This window comes from Etheostoma cragini, chromosome 11, assembly GCF_013103735.1.
Source record: "Etheostoma cragini isolate CJK2018 chromosome 11, CSU_Ecrag_1.0, whole genome shotgun sequence".
Lineage (NCBI taxonomy): Eukaryota > Metazoa > Chordata > Actinopteri > Perciformes > Percidae > Etheostoma > Etheostoma cragini.
Window position 1 is genome coordinate 10,694,472 of NC_048417.1, and position 22,927 is coordinate 10,717,398.

General features: G+C 41.4%; 1 protein-coding gene across 4 annotated transcripts in view; it reads left to right on the top strand.

Annotated features, from left to right (window-relative positions):
• The first annotated feature begins 8,345 nt into the window (after nt 1–8,345).
• Nucleotides 8,346–22,927, top strand: part of il1rapl1a (interleukin 1 receptor accessory protein-like 1a) — a 160,009-nt gene continuing 145,427 nt past the window's right edge. For 2 of the 4 annotated variants that reach the window (XM_034885375.1, XM_034885378.1), the window contains exon 1: nt 8,347–9,086. The gene's annotated coding sequence lies outside the window, so the exon portion shown is untranslated. Of the gene's footprint in view, nt 9,087–22,927 lie in introns of all 4 variants that reach the window. The other 2 variants (XM_034885376.1, XM_034885377.1) reach the window with 2 other exon arrangements.

Below are 22,927 nucleotides of genomic sequence, written 5' to 3' on the forward strand. Positions count from 1 at the left end.
GCACATACTGTACTATGAGACAGCCTTTCTATCTCTCAAAAGAGAGTTAAAGGCAAGGAGACAAAGTCTACTTTCAACCCTCTATGCCCTACGTAATAGTCTGTAATTGTTTTACACGCTGGGTGCTGACGTCCTGCGGGCTTCTCTGGGAATGAGATGGATTTTATTTCCATTTTCAGTTCTATGTGGATGAATCCTAGCCTGCACTACTAATAAGCAGATCTGCCACACTTTAAGGACTGGCTTAATTACTGATTCTTGGCTGACCTTGCTGTCTGAACTTTGCTTTAGAGCATCAATTGTAGCTCGTCAATTTCTATGTTAATGAACACTAGAGGCGATGGGGAGGGACAGGGAGGGGAAAATTGTTTTCAGACAAGGTTGATGTTCCGAGGAGGAGTTACGTGATTAAAAGACTGTTTAGTAACCTTGTGTTAAAAGAGAGAGATATAAAAGACACAAGATGGGAAATGACCGCATATGCTTCACTTTTATTAGGCTACTGTGTTTTGCTTGATTTCACATCTGCATGCTCTGCTGAGACGGCGCAGTCTGTACTCTTCAGTCATACTTCTCAAGGACAATAACTCCACCATGGCCTATCAGCACTCCATCTCCCACTTCACTCAGTAGTGCACAGATAACTACCTACTCCTAAATGTCTCCATGACAAGCAAACTCTTTGTTGAGACCTGCAATAAACCCAGTGTCCCCCACTGCCACAACTCCACCAACAGTTAACCATGTGAGATGGTGGAGAGCCTCAAGCACCTTATAATCACCACTGGAATGGACTCAGCTTTGATCATTACACTACTGACTTCCATCATGCCAACAGAGGCTCTCTGCCATCCGGAAGCTCAGGGCACTCACAGTCACACCCCTCCTTCTGCTCCTCTGACTGTCCCACATGCTTCTTCACTATGATCACTGTCACCAACAGGAACAAACTCCTTAAAACCACACACATGCCTCAACAATCATTGGTCTCCCTTCCAGTATTTTAGTCGAGACCAGCTAAACCAAGACATTAGACTGTGGGGACCAAGACCAAGACTTTGTGGGGTTGAGACCGAGACAAGACCAAGTCAAGACCAAGGCAGGGAAAAACCAAGCCAAGACCAAGACCAACTGAAACACACAGTATAGACACAACTACCAAATGTATATATAGCTAATGCTCGATAATTCTTTGAGAGGTGAAGAGAGTTCTGGAAGGTTTTGGTACAGCGGCAGATTGATAACTTTAGCTAGCTAGCCCCGCTAGTGTCACATACTCTTACCTTTTTTTATATTTCCTTATTCGGTGCAGATAAAAAAAATGTGGGGGTCCCAACTGTGTAGGTAGTGACATCCCTGAAGTTGTGGTCTTGACCGGTCTTAAAATAAAATCCAGAGTCCTCTTCATCCAAGACAGAGCCAAGACCGAGTTAAAATGTGGTCAATTGCTAGACCTTCAAAAAGTGGTCTTGAGACCACAACCGGTTTTGAGTACTACAACACTGCTCCCTGTTCCCAACACAAGCACCCATTGACACTGCCATCATATGCAAATCACTTACCATAGCACATAACGCCAGCCACCCCAGAACTCATGCTTCAATTTTTCTCCCGTACAGCCACAGATACAAATCTCTGATCTGCAAGAAAGCACATCACGGTTAGAGCTTTGTCACTGCCCTCAGAGAAGGGGGAGGTAACTGTGCTCCTTATGACCTCATAAGGAGCAAGGTTATCTCATATCACTGTAGCTGTCTCTCATATTGTTGTTGTCAGAGCTGTTTTTTAGTGAAACTTTAAAGACCCACTGTACCCTACCTGCTCCACGCCAAAACAGCTGAGCAGGTACAGTAGCTTGTGACTAGATGGTGAACATAGTGAAGCACTTAGCAGCTCAAGAGCCTGATAATTCCCTCAGGAGTAGGGACCAAAAACAGATTCAGTGGGTAGGAGATGGTTTGTTGGTGAGTTGCAGAGGGAGAAAATCTTGTTCCCTGTTGAAATATTTAGTAGTACTCAGCATGTGGAAAGAAGCTAAGCTGTACAATGCAATGAATGTTACTCTGTTAGCTTCTCACAAACTCTCAGCACAAAGTAAAATAACTATACGTCAGACGTGTAGGCTCACTTTCTTTTCCAAGACTGCATGTGTCATGACTTATTCTCCCCACAGGGCCACAATAGCTGTTACATATATATATATATATATATATATATATATATATATATATATATATATATATATATATATGTATATGTCTCCAAATATCCCATTTCTTGTATGCAACAGATGTTCAAGTTGGCAGTATCAGTATCAATTACTGATGGAGCAAATCAGACATACAGGTACAATTTTGAAAAATGAATATACATTTGGAAAGTAGACCCATGAGAGACTGATAACAATACACTGACTCTCATTCTGATGTATTGGTTTTGTTTCAATTGTGAGCTCTGGCTATCAGTGGTCTTGTGCTGGCACAGATGTGCATACCAGATGAGCAGGGGAAATGGCATCATCTCTACAATTACAGGAAGGTCATGACCTGCTGTCACAGCAAACGCTTGGCATCCGTTTGGAAACTGCTTGGCACCCACAACTTGCAGATTTTATAAACCTGCAATTAGGCAATGGGCATGTATCAGTCAGCACACTCTGTGAAACATCTGCTTGTCTTTGTGTGTGTGTGTGTGTGTGTGTGTGTGTGTGTGTGTGTGTGGAAACAGAAGTGAAAGGTAACAGACTGATAAGAAACAGAGAATAATTCTGTCACGCTGACATGCAGATTTATTAGCTCAGTTCTTTTTGGCAATAATTAGTGTGTGACTGGCTTTTTAAATGTGTGAACATGCTGTCACCTTGACATCCCACCTTTGTCCGGCAGGTGCGTCAATTAACCAGTAGGAATAGCTCGGACATGATCCCCCACTGGCTTCCCACTTAAGAACATTTAAAGCTGTTTATGTCAATATTGTAATATTAAAATTGGTAAAATGACAATCCCACAGACAATTATCACCCCACTATACAGTTGCCCTCAGCTCTACAGTACTGAGCGTTTTAACAACTTTCAGCCTATTGTTTTGATAGTACTATTTTGGTTTCATCTCTTCATGTCTGTTCGTGGGCCCGTAAAGTCATCAATCAGCAAAGAAAGTAAATTAGCCATTAGCTGGTGCAGAACGTGGAGCATTTAGGAGCTAAAAAGCCAGGTTTATCATCAGGGGGTGGTGGCTGATGTTGCTCTGTGTCTGCTGTTTTAGTTAAAGTACATCATTTCTATGAGGTGATATAATATGTCAATGTTGTGTTTACAGTTTGATGCACTGCCACCAGGTGGGCAAAAAACAACAATTAACACAAGTTTAATGTCTGACCGAAGGTTAAGAGTTTTAATCTGCATTAAACATCCTCGTATGTATTCATGCACTCTTCGTTAGCATTTACTAGTGGATTTGAATGCAGTGAATGCCACCCACTGGGGTGTGAAGAAAAGTCTTTATTCAGTTAGATCAAAACTTCAAATAATGTTCAAGAAGAAAGAAATAGACTGTGGCCTTTTATGTTGGGATCAATTTGTCTGTGATTCACAAGCTACGACTACATCTGTTCTGCTACAGCTTGTGTCCCAATGAGAATTCACACAATTATTTTTGTCCTTATTTTACATTTGAACCAAGGAATTAATTGTTTCTTCATCAGATTGCATTCTAATGCAGTCTATTTCTGTCTCTGCGCGAAAGTGGGACATGATGCTAATTCAAGATATTGCTCTTTAAAGCAAAACTGGTTCCCTTTTTTTAAATTACTGAGCTTTTACACAGAGCTGTTACTGTATTTTCAAAGGAGCTTCTGTGAAGAGCTGTTTAGTAGAAGGAGACCGGACGATGCAGCAGTAGAAAGAGAAAGAAAGAAGTGTGGAAATAGGATGTGATGGGGTCCTGTGATCTGTCAGCAGTTTCTATGGCATCACTCATGCACAATTTATCTTCTGAATAGGTATCAATATGTGATTGAGTGAGTGAGTGAGTGAGTGAGTGTGGGTGAGCAAATGAGTGGGTGAGTTTTTTTCATGAGAATGAAGAGGAGGATTTATGTCACGATGGTCAGGCTCTATATTATCTGCGTGACGGATAACGGTCAGGTACCTACTCATATTCTGAAATGAAAAACTGTGGAGGCAGATACGTCTGTGACGAGTTTCCTGAGCCCCGGGCAAGTGTGGTTATACAAGCCAGCCCTTTTCCTTCCCATCTAGATCCCGATGGGATTTGATAAAGAGAGGTGTCATCGTGTTGGCACACAAACACACAGGTGCATTTGGAGTGCACTTCTCCTGTATGTCCTTGAGCTGTTTGGCTCATGAAAACATTCATTATTTGTACAGTCTACGGTCTATAGAAAGCTTTTTGTAACATTATTGCTGTTGTTTTAGGGTAATTTACTTATGAAGAATAATGTGTAAATCTGCTAACAATCCCTGTAACGGAGATCACAGATGCCGTTTGAGAAGGATATGTGTCCTGAAGTGATGGGGTATTCTCTACCAGCTTACATTTTCTGTTGTAAAAAACATCACGGTTCACTGACTTGACTCTGTTAAAACTGGATTTAAGTAGCTTTCATGCATCAACAGCTCATAACAACTAAGCAAAACAATATATTTAACAAAATGCCATTAGAGAGTTAAGGAGAGCAAGAAAATCCTCAAAAGTTAAAATCAAAAGGCTGCACTGTGGCGTGTGGGTGGAGTAGCTGTTTTACATTAATGAGTGATGGTCGAAGTGGGAGGTGATGGCTGTTGGTGCAAAGTAACTCAGTGTTTACTTAAGTATTAAGTAAACTGCACATAAGTACAAATAGAGGCGCGTGATCATTAGCAGTATTTCCTTTTTTATGCTACTTTATATACACATTTTCTACTTTTTACAGCACTTTATTACTAAACAAAACTGTACTAGAACTCAGATTAATTTTTGTTTGATTGGGTCTTGATTTTGATGCAATGCTCCAAATGAACAATTATTGTACAGTACTTTTTATCCAACAAGATGTTAAACCAGCCACAAAAAGATGGTACACACAGCTAAGGACGGCAGAGAGTACAGTTCTGTATTAGTCAAGCAAATATCAAATCATTAATCCATAATTCAAGTGTTCAGCATTTTGTGTTGTTGTCTTAACTCAGGCAGAAAGTGGCAGAACTATGCTAGGCATTATGAGACGTCATTGGACTCAATCTACTGAAAAAAAATGTATACAGGTGCCACTTGTCTCACCCTACCTTGAATGACATTCCCTGTTAGTTTTTTTGCACCTGTCTGTACACTCCCACACAGTTCTGAGACATGGTCTAATTAGCCAACATATTTAAATCCCCTCTGTGGGATTATCGTTAGTGTGTGCAGGGCCTTCAGAGTCAACAATAATGTCAACATGTTTTTAAATGTTTTGGAAAACTATTAAAAGGAAGAAAAAAGATATTTGGAGAAATATCAGAAGTACGTCCTTTTTGTCTCAGCCGCCTTGATGTCGAGTTTGTTTCCCTTTCCATAGAAAAACAAATTCTCCTGCACACACTTGCCCCTCCTCATTGATTTATTAGGGATGGACCCTTCTCAAGACACATAGTATAGAGTGGCTTGAATAAGTTTACACACCCATGCTAAAGTTGATTAAAAAGAAGAATAAAAAATGATCTTTTGGAAATTGATCTTGATGCCTTAATTAAAAATCTTTAGGAAAATCCAACTTTTTAAGGACACATGTATTGTAAATGAATAAATTTGCTTCCTTAAAATACAGCGGGCATACGTATACACACCTGTATGTTAAATTCCCATAGAGGTAGGCACATTTTTATTTTTTAAGGCCAGTTATTTCATGTATCCAGGATATGGGTGTGTAAACTTAAATGGGTGTGTAAACTTATTCAAACCACTGTATTAGCCTGTTTCCCTGTCAATGGGTACATGCCAATTCTCTTGTTTAACCATTCCTCACTCCTCAATTGACCCCTGACATCATTCCGGTCCGCCATCATGAAGGCTGCTCCAGTGCTCTTATTTCTGCACTGCAGAGTGTGGAGGAAGGTTACACGAGACCAGCCTTTGCAGAAGTCTTTTAATGATCCAACATACATCTTTATTGGAAATCTGTAAGTGATTGGACGCTGCAGCTATTGGACTGATCTCTACAACACAGCAACAAAGAAGTTTCAAACCGAAGTGGACACACAAATAACAGAACTAACTCAACATGTAGGTTTTGGATTTATCCTCTAGGCCAGGGGTCATCAACTATATTTGTCAGAGGGCCAGAATTTTACCAGACAGTCTCCTTCGGGGCCGGACCCTTAAATAAAAATTAAATAAAAAATCAAATTTTGGTATAACATTATGATTGATGTTTATTGTTAATACTTTTTCCATTTCATTACAAAACTGAAAGCCTTTATGAGTCAGGTTCCTATCACCTATACCACAGACAACCACCAGGGGTGATAGATATTTTGCCTCAATTCAATTAAGTCAATTTTACGCCGTCACCACCACACAGATTACTGAGAAGAGACTCAGTTGTTGCTGCTTTAAGTTGCTTTAATAGTGTAGAATAGGCCTACATATTTTCTCTTTGATCCTCACAATTTTGGAATCCAGTCGCGGGCCGGATCGAACGGCTTGGCGGGCCGCATTCGGCCCGCGGGCCGCATTCGGCCCGCGGGCCGCCAGTTGATGATCACTGCTCTAGGCAGTTGAAAACAATGGATCAGTGTTGTGTCTGTGAATCGTCATTCATTAGACAGATTTTTCTCTACATAATTAGGTAATTTACCTTTTTTATCTATATCGTGAAAAATATGATAATCAGGGAGAGGAGTCTTTCAGCAATAAACACATTTCAATTGTCATTTCCATTCAGTCACATGTGAGGCTGACAATCCCAATGTTTCATGCAGAAATTATAGTTAAATGTAAGATATTTACAGCAATCATGAATTTAAAAACTATATTAATAAACACACACACAAATATTAAAATAAAAAAGGGGGAAAATCATTTTGCCTGTAGAAAAGTCTAATGTGAATTTAACATCTGATCAGTTACTGCACTGATCTGTTGATAAAGAGGCATAGGACATCTAATTTGTTTAATTTTCTGCAGCTTACCTGCTATATAATTAGCAACTGGATCTAACCTACTGATGCTGTGCACTGCACTTTTCCCGGTGCACGTTCAACAAACTAAGTGCACGACTTGTGTTCATGTTTCTAAGTTGGATAAGAAGGAGACTTGGTGGTTGTTTAAAGTATGCTGTTCTTGTATTGTGTAGCAGGTTGTTGTCTGGCTGATAGTCACTGTCACGACCTATGGAACAATGACGTTACTACTTTAAGCAACGATTTTATTTTATTTACTGAAACAAGTTCCCCATCTACATGTGCGGAGAACTTACAGTATGTCTATTCAAACAAATGAATGCAGAAGTAGGTGGGCATCATGAAACTAAATACATAAATATATACATTTCTCCCTTTTGATGTCTGATATTTGTGCAGCTGAATGTTTGTAACATAGGCCTACTGCTGGCTCATTCTTCTCCACTGTATAAACCAAGCTCCCAGCATTTAAAGAGTTGAAGACTAACATTCTCCACATCAGTAGCTGGTATGCCAGTGTCTCCAGTGACCAAATTGGAAGGTAAAGAAAAACACACATAAGAGGGTCCTATGACCATCATTCATAAACAGCAGGCTGCAATATCTGTGAAGTGCTTAGTCATGTGATTAACTTCTAGGGGGGGATAACAATAGCACCACTACTACAGTGAAAATGCTTCAAGTGAAATCTGTTCTTGTGTGTTCTTAAGAAGTCACGAAGTCTATTGAGCACAGTGCTAGATAATTCGGGGGAAAAGTGGCCACATTAGTCTTGTTTGAAAGATCCAGGACACTTTCATAAACACCCAAAACAACGTTTTGCAAGGCTCCTTTGATCACTTTCTAACTGCAAGATTCTTGCTCACGATGTTCTGTCTTTTTCTTTATAATTACAAACGTATTCATCCCAAAAGCAAGATGTCATTTAACAGGACCGCATCCTGTCACGCACGGCGGATTTGCACGGACATTTAACACGAATGAGACTTTGACTTCAGACTTTATTTAAAGCTCTCCTCTCATAAAAGCCCGGGACATGAGCAGTATACGGTTGGGGTTAAACTTTACTTCTATTCCCTGTCTTGTTCCGTTGCTCGCTCTCTCCTTTCATACCCCACCTCTTTTATTCCCCCCTTAACCAGTGATGACCCAATTGCATCCCGTTCTGTTCAGCGTTGTAGCTTTGAGTTGATTTATAGGTGTCTGCTGTAATTTATTTCCCCCACATCCATTTCACTGTTTAAATCGATGAAAATGACAGAGTGCAGGTGCAGCGAGCAGTGTGTTAGAGCCAGCAGGGGAAGGTGTGTGGTGCACTAGGACCGGGGAGAGATCCTTCTCGTCGTGTGCATTGCAACTACAGAGGGGAGCTGTGGAGGAAACCCCCCATCGGATCTGGCCATTATATCCATACATTTCTTTTTCCCATCTCCAACACAGCGCTGCTGAGTGGGGATCGCACCAACCAGTGCGTCTGGGATGGCGAAGCACCCAAGAGAGGATTAGTAAGCTAATTAAGCACGATTTGCGTAAAAGTCAGCAGTCAGGTTTTGGAAGGGGGGTTGATCATTTGTCAGTTTGGCTCCCACACGTTTTGATTTACATTTTTGTGTTGGTTGTAATAGTAGCCTATTCATCTTTTCATTTCTGCCTAGCATCCGTTTTATTTCAAGCGCGCAAAGTCACATCTGCGTAGGAGAGCGCTTTGCGCACTTCTCCAAAGGACAGAGACAAGATCTCCATTATTCTTTTTGGATTTAAACCGGACGATTGGCTGAATGGGTGACCTCTCTGAGACACAGACTATCACTGGCTTGCACCCATTTTATGGAAACGTGTTTTCTCCATTGACCTGGAGTTGTGATGTCCAAAGCCTTCTCCGCTGACTGACAAACGGCGTCGTACCATTTTGGAATCGAGTTGAAGGTAGGCCAGTTTTTCTCTTGGCTTGCCGACATAACAAGGTTTTCATAATGTTTTTATAAAGTTCGCATACCTCAATTTAATTGGCTCTTCGATTATTGCCACAGTGAATTGACCGCCCATGACTCTGGGCTTCTGTTGAACAGATGCAGCAGTTACACTAGAGATGGTGGAGATGTGAAATTCACCAGTTAAAAAAATGCTGTGAGCGGAGGAGGAGAAGTTCAGCATCTGCCACTGTTGCAGCAATTTTGCAAAAACGAATAGACCAATCAAAAAAGCAGTAGATACATAATTAAAGTTATGGTATGTGTCGCACTGTGAGAAGGAATCTCTCTATGATGGAGATACCGGAGGAGCCCTCTGCAGTGCAGCCCCACACACCGGCCGCTCCGGGCTCACTGGAGCCCACTAAGGAGAGGATTTAGATAAAGGTGGAAACGAAGCGGCGGCTTTCCCTGAAGGCAGTACACCAGTAAGCCCTATTAGACCCACAATCCTGTCTTTATATGGATGACATAGGTTGTTGGTTGTACTGAGGCAGCGATTTGACAATAAAATATGCCTAGAGTCAAGTTTTTTAATGGTTGAGCCAGAAAAATTACTTATCATTCATTCATTCATACATTCATGCATTCATTCTCTCTCTCTCTCTCTCTCTCTCTCTCTCTCTCTCTCTTTATCTTTCTCTCTCTCTCTCTCTCTCTCTCTCTCTCTCTCTCTCTCTCTCTCTCTCTCTCTCTCTCTCTTGCTCTCTCTCTCTCGCTCTCTCCCTGTGTTTGTGTGTGTGTGTTTCACGCACACACTCCCAGTGATTAAGTTTGAAATGATTGTGTCCTAGTGCACCACTGTAGATGCAGAGGCCAAATTTGAGACATGAAAAACACGAGATGCCTAAATGATATGTCATTGTTTATATCCCTGACAAAAGCGTATCGGTATGATTACGGTCATTTATAGCTTTATGCTTTATCAGCTTGCCAATTCGACCTACTGTACGTTTTTCCCGTGAGGACAAACAGCGCGCTCCCTTGGGTGAAACCGCGCGAATACCGACGCATGACGCAAGTCTCAGTGATGTTTGATGATTTCTGAAAGTACGCCTGGATCAGAAATGCCAGACCACTTTGAGCCTCAGTGGTTACTTTCAGGAATTGCCATCGTTATGTTATTTTGTTATGCTTTCGCAACCCTGCTACAAGTTGTTTTGAAGAGAGATTGTCTTTGGTCTGTCGGTTAGTGGTTTGTCTTAAACATGTGCTGTCAGTGAGCGCATGTTGGTTTCAAGGTAGTTTTCTCTCTCCTTTCTCTCTCTCTCTCTCTCTCTCTTCTGTAGCACTCTCTCTCTCTCTCACACACACACACAATCACACACAATCACACACAGAAGAGACTATGTTTCTTTTGTGCTGGCAGAAAGGACGTGCCAAGGGCCAGTTGGAGGTGAGCCACATCTCCAATTCACATTGTTAAACGAAAGAAAGTCATGAAAGAATATGTATGTGTGTCACTCTTGATCTTCGGCGTAATTCTTATGAGCACGGGGCCTTGCATTAATGAATTCCTAAAGTCACTTCTGTCTGATGTTACAAAGTGCAGCAGATAAAACTGGCAGGCCTGGCTGCTGCCAGCAGCGCTCCTCACAGGGAAGATGACAGGAACTGTCCGTGGTGCTGGAACAGGCAGCTCCTTTGTTCAACTCTGGGCTGATTTTGTGAGTTAAAATGCTCAGTGGCTAGCTGCACTAACTCTCTTTGGCTTCACTTACAATTTATGTTTAAATATTTGAGCAACCGCAGAACCGCATCTGGTATGCCAATGTGAGAATGTCACAAGTGAACATATGGGATAAGAGTGCATTCATAAGAAAGCATTGAGTCTCTGTAATGAGCTATAACCATTTAAAATACATTTGGAAAGGACTTTGAGATTTCAGGCCAACTGAGTTGTCTTGTCATATTGTTCTGATAATGGAATTCATTGAAGCACTGTGTACATTATGCTTCTATTCTTTATACATATTACCCATTTTAATTGACGCATTAAGTCCCATTGTTGCACTGCTGTATATCCTGTGCCCTATGTTTGCATTACAGTGTTTTCTTTAAATGGCATCATCATGCACACTGAGTGATATTAAAATCCATTAGCTGATCATCATGAACTGGTGCTCGGCCATTCGACAATTGTTTTTGTGAAAATGAAGCATATCAACACTATAGAAAGTACTACCTCTTCTCACTCTTTCATGCTAGGAATAAATGCAATCCCAGAATACAATAATATAATTAATACAATTATTTTAGTTTGTGTAAAATTTACAAAACATGCTACAGTAAACTAAATTAAGAAACAGAACATTAAACTTTTGTCCGTATTGCTAATGTTGAGTTCCGGGACTTTTTCTCTCGCTCAGCCTATGCATTCCTGGCACTTAAAAGGGCCATGAATCACATTGTTACAGTTTATGAATGTGTCTTAGAGTAAAGTTTCATTGAGACTGCACATTTGAAATACTGATGATTGTGCTTTAAAAGGCATTTCTCTTGCTGCAGTTTCTATTTCGATTCCACAGGGCTAAAGGCCCAATTGCGCCTGTTATAATGCACAAGGCGCACATCATGCCTGCTGTGTGCACAGTTGAGGGCCCAAGTGGAAATCAAATTAACCCGGGGAGAGCCATGATGTCTAATGTGTGGCTAATAGTTAACTGCATTGTTTTTCTGTGATTACGTTTGCTCAATAGCTATGTATTTTCATAATCCAGTGCGTATTCTAATATCTGTACATGATAACTGTATGATAACCCCTATTAGGTATCAGTGGAACCACGGCAAGGCAATCTGGTTGTGTGTTAATGGTCATCTAGTATTAATAAAAAAAAGCCGGTAGAGATTCTTCCTGCACTGATCCTGGTGATGAATGATCTGTGTGTGTTTCCCTAACGTTGATTGAATTAGGCCGCCCTGCAGACCCATTGCTTTCCCAAGGAGCTCCAAAGGCGATCCTGCGGTGAGGTGTATCAATAAGTGGGTGGATGGAGTGTAAGTGGTTGTGTTGCCGCGGGTAGACAGCCGGTGATGAGGAGAGGAAACGCGCTTAGGGAGAGTTCTACTGATCACACAGCAGATTGGGAGCCCTTGGTGCTGGCGTCTGTCGGCCCCTGCCATGGAGGGAGAGAGGGGTGGAGCCACCGAGTTGTCCCATGACCACACACTGGGCCTGGGACTGGGCTTCCTTACAGAATCCAGCTCAGTATAGCTGTTACCTTCTTTTAATTATCTGAAGCTACAAGCCCTTGCTATCCAGTTATGTGGTCCTTTCAGTTGAACTGTGATCAGGTGGCGAATGTGTGTTGTCTCATAACAAAGCATATAATAAGCGCAGCGTTATGATGGCTCTGTTTTGAAGGCTGGTTGCTTTGACGTAGACCCCCATGAGCCCACCGGCAGCTGAGCTCCCACTGTGGCAGATTGATATTTGTAATTTAATGGAAGCTGTCACACAGCATCCTCCAGATGGAGAGTGCCGTGGAGGCATGCAGTCGATTAAACATGGTTTGTTTAGAAATAATCATTTTGATGTGGGTGCTGAAGATTCATTTGAGGAATATTGGCTCAATGGTTCAAAATGTTCTATAATACACAGATGCAACAATGACACAATGATGACACAATGTAGAATACTGAGCAGAGTCTGGAAATAAAAGCTTTTAGCTTGTCCGTCATGAAGGCCCTTAGATCACAACGGAATGTACAGGTCAGTGATTTGTGTCCCTTTTTCAGAAAAGGTTGAGGATAGGTTGCGGTTGAGAGCTAATTCATTAATTCACCCTTTTGCGGACACACCCACACACCCAGCCACACACACACACACACACACACACACACACACACACACACACACACACACACACACACACACACACACACACACACACACACACACACACACACACAAAAACACTTACATGTCATACACATTATTTTCATCACTGAAGTATTGGAATTGATATCTGGGAGGAGGGTCATGCTTTAAAAGACCATCTCCCCCTTGACAATAAAGGAACAATAAACAGCGCAGAGAGAATATTGCTTGTTTAACTGCCCTTCAAAATAACCAAAAGTGTACAATAAATCTGGTTTCCATCTCACAAATTAGGACGACAGCATTTAGATGTTGGTTTGAAGACCTTTGAGCTTGAAGTCTTATGACATTGGCACTTAGAGGTCTGACCAATGGTTAGATACATATGTTAGAGCTCTAATATTATTTTGATCTTCTTCTACTGTGAATACTATAGACTATGTTGACAATGGTGATTTAGTGTGCATTTTGGGCAGGGTTAGGAAAACAAAACAATATCAAGTTTCAGTTTTGGTCAAACAACTGTCAGGTGTGAACTGTCTGAAATCGGTTTCCAGGATGTATTTTCTCAAAGACCTGTAAATCATGAGCTATTAAATAAATGTTGTGTATGGGCAGGGGTCCCCAACCCTTCTGCAGCCAGTTGGGGGTTGTTAGGCTTTTTATTTCTCCTACATCCTTTGTAAAATGTATCTTTACTCATGTTACCCAGGGAGTCGAAACACAATTAGCTCTGCACACGCAGATCACTGCCCACTAATTGGTCGATGATGGAATAATGACCTCAACTACTAATGACCTGCTAATGAGCCAAAAATTATCAGCCCCTCAGGAATTATGGAAAATTTTCCTAAAATTCTTCCCAATGTTTACAGTATTGATAAAACTTGATATAATCAAACATTCAACAAAGCTAGTTAGTAGCTTTTGGAACATTTTGGAATATAAAATATATTTTTAGGGTTGCTTCATATCAAATATAGTGAAAATGGGGTGGTCAACAATAGTAGCCAACAATAATAGTTCATCGTGGTGGCCTTCAGGGCCATCGTCCCAGAAGAACCCCTTTTCTCAAAGAGAGGCACGTCACAGCCAGACTGAGGTTGGCCCGTGAACATTTGAAAGGTAAACATGACTTTTGGAAGTCTGTGATTTCGTTGGATGAGACTAAACTGGAACTGTTTGGGCACATGGATGTTGCTTATGTTTAAAAAGAAAGTGAGAGGCCTTCAACCTTAAGAACATAGTTCTCACAGTTAAACATGGCGGTGGGAGAGTCATGCTGTGGAGTTTTATATATATTCATTAGGGGGCTAATAATTTTGACCTCAACTGTAAGATGCAGCAATGACAGACAAAGTTCCACTATGTTATTCAGCTTTTTTTGGCAAATCATGGTATATCCTTGCAGTGTACCCAGGAGCAGTCCACAGAATGCTGGTTGGGAACCCTTGGTGTAAAGCACTGGTCTGATCTGCAAGATACGGTTGAATGTGAGAAAGATATTTAAACATATGTGTTTTTACTTGAGTTTTACCCCAATCATAATGTAGGGGTATTATTAATCGGAAGGACGTTCAATTCATGCATAGTGCATACGGAAAGTGTTCACAGCGTTTCACTTTTTCCACATTTTGTTATGTTACAGCCTTATTACAAAATGGATTCAATTCATTGTTTCCCTCAAAGTTCTAAACAAAATACCCCATAATGAAATTTCTTTTTTTTTTAATTGTTTGCAAAGTATTCACAGCCTTTGTTTTCTATTTTGTTTGGGCACCTTTGGCAGCAACAACAGCCTCAAGTCTTTTGTAATATGAAGCCACAAGCTTGGTACACCTATCTTTGGCCATTTTGACCCATTACTCTTTCCAGAAACTCTTGAACTCCATCTGGATGGCTAGGGAGCGTCGGGGCACAGCCATTTTCAGATCCCTCCAGATATTTTCAATGGGATTCAAGTCTAGGCTCTGGCTGGGCCTCTCTAAGACATTCACAGAGTTGTCCTGAAGCCACTCCTTTAATATCTTGACTGTGTGCTTGGGGTTGTTGTCCTGTGGAAAGATGAACCGTCGCTCTGGAGCAGGTTTTCTTCAGGATGTACATTGCTGCATTCATCTTTCCTTCGATCCTGACTAGTCTCCCAGTTCCTGCTGCTGAAAAACATCCCCACAGCAAGATCCCGCCACCACCATGCTTCACTGTAGGGATGGTATTGTCTAGGTGATGAGCGGTGCCTGGTGTCCTCCAAACATGACGCCAGGCTGTTACGCCAAAAAAGAACACAGAGATGGTTTAAGTGATAAGCCAGCTACCACAAGGCCCAGGAGCAGCCAGCGACCACCAGGCCCAGGAGCAGTCAGCTACCACCAGGCTCAGGAGCAGTCAGCTACCACAATGCCTAGGAGCAGCCAGCCTCCACCAGGCCCAGGAGCAGTCAGCTACCACAATGCCTAGGCGCAGCCAGCTACCACCATGCCAGGAGCAGCAGCGACCACCAGGCCCAGACGCAGCCAGCTACCGCCATACCCAGGAGCAGCCAGCTACCACCAGGCCCAGGAGCAGCCGGCTACCACCAGGCCCAGAAGCAGCCAGCTACCACCATCCCTAGGAGCAGCCAGCTACCACCATGCCTAGGAGCAGGCAGCTACCACCAGGCCCAGGAGCAGCCAGCTACCACCAGGCCCAGGAGCAGCCAGCCACCACCCGGCCTAGGAGCAGCCAGCTACAACAAGGCCCAGAAGCAGCCAGCTACCACCAGGCCCAGGAGCAGCCAGCCACCACCCGGCCTAGGAGCAGCCAGCTACAACAAGGCCCATAAGCAGCCAGCTACCATCAGGCCCAGGAGCAGCCAACTACCGCCAAGCCTAAGCAGCTCACTGTTTTACCTAGGTATATGGTGGCAAGAAGGCCACAAAAGACATAGAGGAGCAAAATGCAGCCATGATTATAATGGGTGAGGAACTGGGGACTATAGCAAAACAACAGCGTACTATAATAAATCTCATTAATGAAATCAGAGAACTTAAGGAGTTTAATGAGGAATAGCTGAACAAGGTTAATTCCTTGGAGGTTTGTGTATCAGACTTGGAACAGTTATGAAGATCAAGCCAATGTCTTACGCTAATGCTTGGAATGGGGAAGTGCGAGAGGAGGGGAGCGCTGACCGTGATGATTCAATTGAGGCTCAGGTAACAGCCTTCCTTCATGACAAAAATATCTCTATAAGCAGACACAATATCGAGGCATGCCACATTATCGCAACAAGGAATTAGAAAGACAAACACATTGCCATTGTCCGCTTTCCTAACAGAAAGCAGAAAATTGACCTGCTCAGGCAGGGCCGTAATTTAAAGGAAACAAATGTTTTTATCAAAGAGCATCTAACAAAATCAAATGCAGATATTGCAAGAAGGGCAAGGTTCTTTAAGAAGCAAGGGATCATTCAAGCTACTTGGTCCCCCAACTGTAAAAATGAAATGCTCACCTGAGCAGGCTAAAGTTATGTGTATCAGAAAGATTGAGCATCTCGACAAGTTTGGAAGTACCTAGATAAAATTCCTAGGAGTTGGATCATGCAGCTTTCGTATTATTTTTCTTTCCATTGTTAAAACTTTAGCTTTTTGTCATTTCTAATAATAATCACTATACCGGATGTTCTAACACTGACCAAAGTATGCCTGAACAAAATATTGATCCCGAAAATAACTTTTATGTGAAATAAATAATGACTGTAGCTATTACACCGAGCAACAGTTTAACAATAAAATTAAACATGAGTACGGCATATCTATCATGGGGGGAGTGCCATTTTCTCCACAGTCTAGATGTGTACCTGAAAGCTAAACTCATTGTGGGCTAAACAGTCCGTGTAACAGAAAAATGGGTTCAAATATCAAATTTTTCATTTTGTTCCGTCTTGACAAATTAAAAAATTAAATCTTTTTAAAATTTTCAGTTTTTATTCAGAGGATCTGAAATTTAGAAAATTAGAAAACTGCATCTGGGCTCCAATTATCTATCTATCGGCTATCATCGTGGGTGTGTCTGGATGTGTTGTAGGCAGGCTTTCAAGAAGACTTGTAGCAGTCAATAGATAGATAATTACAAAAATATAATTTGCAATCTTGAGAATTTTTGAGAAATTGAGAATACTTGTGGGCAAGTCCAAAACTTCTTACATATGGACTTTGGATTAAACGAGGAGCAAGCATTATACATGTTTTGCACCGAGCGCAACACACATAAGCTCATGGCTGTCAGTTTGGTTTAAAATGTGCATTACCAGAAGTTCTGGGTACAATAACACATTCATTTGTTTCTGTTTCAAGCAGATCATGTTTTGACACTGTCCTGTAGCCTACTAATGTAAATGAATAAAAATGTTTGCAAAAATGTAATGATGTCCAAAAGCCAAAGTCCAAAGCCTTAAATTTTCAAACAGCATTAGACAGGCATTCTAAAACACATAACATGGAAAAGCTTAACATGGTTTAGCCTAATGTACTTAAACAATTATTAGTGACTACCCACTTTCTTTCTCATCTTGCTCCTCAAAAACACTGAAAACTGTCAACAAATCTAACACAAAGTCCTATTATTATGGACTTTATCTGACATTAAGCGTTTCTGTTTCACATTGTGACAGGCTGGATTATGCAACACTAAGAAGGGAGGGGGGGAGACGTGGTGTAGCTAGGCGGAATAAGGGAGTAGTGTTGAATATTTGGAGCCCAGACGCAATTTAGTATTTTTCTAAATTTCTGATCCTCTGAATAAAAACCAAAAATTTGAAAAAAAGTTTAAAGATCCCATTTTTTAATTTGTCAAGGCGGAATTTTTTTTTAAATTGGATATTTGAACCCATTTTTCTGTTTTTCAAAATGTCCTATTGTGCTTAGAAAACTGTTAAGCGTTTACATGGACCCTAAAGCTTGTATAATTCTTTTTTTTGTTTCTGACAAAATGATTGGTTACTAAAAAGAAATATAACTTAACTACAATATTCATGATGCGTTTTATCCAAATATAATGTGTTAGAACCATGGGTGCAAAGAAGCTGTTGAAGTAAACTCAGCATATTCTGTGTATTTTCAAGCACAGAAAATACTGTTAACAGTCAAATCAGATGATAAATGTTTTTTTAGACTCAGCAGAAGACCAAAGGATACTTGACAATGGATGCTTGAACTCAACTCCACTTATATCTTCTCACTGATAACTTATGACACCACCACTCTCTCAGCGCAGAGCAGAGATGTGCTCCCTTTCTTCCTATGTTTCTTATTTTTTCATTCATTCAGCCCAAAAGTCCTACCTGGAGCATTTTCTCAGAAAATGTCAGTTATTTCTTTGACTGTACTTTGACAGCTATCAATGTGGTAAAGTCAGGCCAGTCAAAGTCACTTTCATGAGCTTGAGCTTTTACTTTAGTCGTTTGAAAGACACACCTATCAGCAGTCACTAAAGTGGTGTTAATTTTTGCCTAACTTACCAGGTGAAACTTAATGTGTAGACATTTATGCAAAGCTTTCATGCTAAATGGCCAGTGTGTCTAAATCCACGAGAGAAGAGGATGGACAAGGAATAGAAAAAGAGAGGAAAGCCAAATTTAAGATGTTAATACGTAAATGTAAAGAGGGTACCCAAGTTTGATTTGATTTTCTGTACAACCAGCTCCTATTTGCACTGACTTTGAGTCCCTCATTCCCAAATAACACAGACACAAGAGCCAAAACAGGCAAGGACACATATGTTTGAGGTGAATCTTTTATCAAGGTTTGAGAGCAAAAATAAAAATTGATTATAGGGCTGCAACTGACGATTATGTTCATTGTTGATTAACCCGTCGATCATTTTCTTGATGAATCAATTGTGTGGTCTGTAAAATGTCACATGGTGAGAAATGTCGATCACTGTTTTCCAAAGCCCAACATGGTGTCTTCCAATGTCTTGTTTGCTCCACAATTAAAAGACATTCAGTTTACTGGCATAGACAAGTGAAAAAACTAGAAAAAATGTCATGCTATTTTAATCAAAACTCATTTTATCTAAACAAGGCAGTTCTCACAAGAAATACGAGAGTATCAGGCATTTCAGCAAGTGCGCACATATCTCTGGGTTCAAGTCAGAGAGTGTTTCCGCTAGAAAAAAAATTGTACTGGTCATGTGACTTGAAAGGTTTAATTTTTACTGGTCAAGGCACACTGAGACAGTAATTATGCATGCTACCTTGGCCAGTTTGATACACTCCGGATAGATTTCAGCATAATTGCAATAAGAACCTTGCAGGCTGTTGAGAAAGTCCATAATCATGAAGAGTTGTCATCAAAGGGATGGCATCTCGATGTGCGTTTGTGGCATAAATGAGAGGGGCTGTAGCTGGTGTTAACTTGTCCTCGCTGGCAATTTCTTGGCTTGATTCACGTAAGACCGGCTGCGGCTTGGTTTTATAAAGCAATTTGCAATATTTTCCCTGTTTTGCCATGGCTTGGGCTTTGACTTTCCCACCTGCATGACACCCTTTGTAGTTTGTAAACCTACGGTAGTCTACTTCTGCATTCAATCGGAGTGAGAACGCAAACATGTAGTCTTTATTGCTACAGTCTACAGTCTTTTTTTCTGAAGAAAAACATGCTTGATCATTGTTTTAATAGAAAGAAAAAAATTGGAAAATTACTGTAGCCTATTTTAACACTATTCAAATTGTGCAAGGGAATTATTATCTTTCTGACCGGAGACTATTAGGACTTTTCCCAATTCCCAAATTTGTTCCAGAAAAACATTCTCAGTGCACTGAATGCTGAAGGACGTCCCAACTGCAAATTTGCACATCGAGGAGTGAGGATTGAGCATCGAGGAGAATCCTCGGAGGAGTTATAATCGAGGATACACTGATGTATCGGAACACTTTTTGTTGGCAGCGTGCAAACAAAGAGATGTGACAGAGCGAACATAGTAGAGAGAGAGAGAGAGAGAGAGAGAGAGAGAGGCAGAGAAAAGGGGGGAGAGAGAGAGAGAGAGAGGCAGAGAAAAGGGGGGATTGGGCCGGTCAGATCACACAAATTAACATTCCAATTACTTGCGGTTGGGTGAAATAATACACAACAAGGAAAATATTATTGACGTATTCTTAAATGTTAACAAGCAGAGCTGCTGTCGGACAGACAGCTTCATTTGTAAGTTACTCTAAGAGACGCTTGAAAAACAGCAGCAACTTCATTAAGATTATTTCAGAATCTAACGGTCTAGTTCTGTTTCCTCTGTCCTGTTCATAACTATAGTTAGTTTTACTGCTTAAACATTCAACGATATCAGCTGCAGTGACATTTCTGCGCGCACAGAAATGTTTACAAGCAGCATCTCTAATCATCAATCAAGTAAACTAAATCGTTATAGTAAACACTCATACAACAGCCTACATCATTTAAAAGGTCCTGCAGGGACTGTCGAGGGCCAGTTAAACGTCCATGCGGGTCTCTTAATCGGGGGAGAAAATTATACATTCAGGTGGGTGGAAGGTGGAAGATGTTAAGCTTATCTGCGCCGATCTACGCATTAATAATAGATAGAGTGCGTTTGTGTGTGTATAATATAAGCCTAGGCTTTATGTTCGCATTGTTCTTTTCACACAAACATGTTTCACACTAAAATAGCCTTTAAAGACTATAGCCATACTGTATGCACTGTAAGCTCTTACAAACGTGTACGTAGGCCTGTGTGTATGTATGGATGTAAACAACATATATAAAATAAAATTGTATGATCTCCATACATTCTTATCACATTTTAAAATGCAGTGACCGTTGTTGAGTTGCATTTTAGTTGAGAATTAAAGAGAAATTCTCAAGATTTGAAACCAAGTTTTAAGATACTTTAAAACAATCTATGTTTACGTTATCCATGTGAGGACTTCTTGTGGCCATGCAAATGACTGTTGTCTGATAGATCAAAGATGTAAGTCGGTTTAATTTGTAAAAGTGCTCCATAATCTCCCCTCAGAACAGTCAATGTTGTCACCTTTTAACCCTTTTCAAACATTTTCCTAGCCCAACCATGACATTGACCCACTTCTAATCTTAGTCAAGTTGTAGTTGCTTAAACCTTACCAAGTCTTTGTCATAGAGGTGCTTGATCAGAAATCACTCATATGTGAAGCAATGACAAATAACCTGTTTTGTTATTAGGTGTGTAGAACATGTTGCAGGTTTCAGGCCCACCCTTCTGCTGGTGTAACAGCTAGACCCCGAGAAAAAAACTGGACTGAACAATGTTGATTAGTTCACACATAATCATGCCTGTCATTGGAATAAGCTTGAATAGGTCTTACTTCTGACTTTATTCTTTTCAAGTTTCTGTTTGCATGTTGCCATCACCTTTGTGATAACATAGGGAGGTTAGACCAAACCAGCTGTGTGTAGACATTCTCTCAGCTGTCACTTTGCATTTGTTCTGGGATGTCCCATGGGCAAACGTGTAAAAGATGAGATGTGAACTGCTCCAGCACATGCGCATAGAGTAGTCAGAAATGAAAAGAGTGCAGCAATGTAAAAAAGAGAAACGCAGCTGCCGTCTTTCTGCTTGACACACATACATTTACACACAGAAGATTAGTCTGGGCAAATTGCCTTGTCTTACAGGATGAAATTGCATTTAGAGGTGTAATTTAATAGTTTTTTTTTTTTTTGCAAAATTGGTGCGGAAACTGATTCACCGCTGTAGTATTCCTTGGAGATATAAGATGTTGAATATCTCAGAGCTGCAGTCAAATGTGAGAAAGTTGTCAGAATTTCCAAGATCAAATTTGTTCACAACAGTGAAATTATAAGCCGCGATCTCTCTGTGGACTGGACCCCAAAAAAGAGACGGAGAGAGACAGTGGACTGCATCTCAATTTTCTGTTGGTTGGCTTGTCAACCTGTCTCTGAAATCCACTCGGAAGGCCCCAGCTCTGACCTGTAAAGACGGAAAGACAAAAACATAGACAAGATCATGCAAGAACTGGCAAAGGAGAGAGAGAGACAGAAAGAATCAGTAAGAAGTAAAGAGAGAAGGAGACATGTTCCTACTGTTTCCTAAAGCTAGAACAGTCTGCCTTGTTATTTTGTCAGCTGCAGTGATCTGTGTTATGGTGCAATGAGTCCCCAGGGAGTAGGGACGGCCAGAAACATTGCACGTTTGAAACAATGATGGTGGAAGAGCCGTGTCTGATGTAGGCTCACAATGGGAACAGGATGCTGGCTATTAGTGGTATCGGTCAGTGATGAGCGGGTACCAAGTCACAGCCAACTATTAAAGTATTTCAAGACTCAATCCATCCATCCATCCACCCATCCATCTTTGTCCACTTATCCGGTATCAGGTTGGGGAGGGCAGCAGCTCCAGCAGGGGACCCCAAACTTCCCTTTCCCGAGCCACATTAACCAACACCAACTGGGGTATCCCGAGGCGTTCCCAGGAAAGGTTGGAGATATAATCTTTCCACCTAGTCCTGGGTCTCCCCTGAGGCCTCCTCCCAGCTGGACGTGCCTGGAACAACTCCCAGGGGAGGTGCCCAGGAGGCATCCTTACCAGATGCCCAAACCACCTCAAGTGGCTCCTTTCCTTTGCTGAGAACCGTGATCTCAAATTTGAAGGTGCTGATCCTCATCCCAGCCGCTTCACACTCGGCTGCAAAACGATCCAGTGAATGCTAAAGGTCACAGGCCCGTGACGCCGTCAGGACGACATCATCTGTAAAAAGCAGCGATGAGATCCTCAGCCCACCAAACTGCAAACCCTCCCCACCCCGACTACGCCTCGATATCCTGTCGAAAAATACTACATACAGGATTGGTGACAAAGCGCAGCCTTGGCGGAGGCCAGCTGTGACAGTGCATTGTTTGTTGAGGGCCAGTGACATCTATATGTCTGCCCATTCTGCATATGCTTGTGTGTTTGTGTTTGTGTGTGTGTGTGTGTGTGTGTGTGTGTGTGTG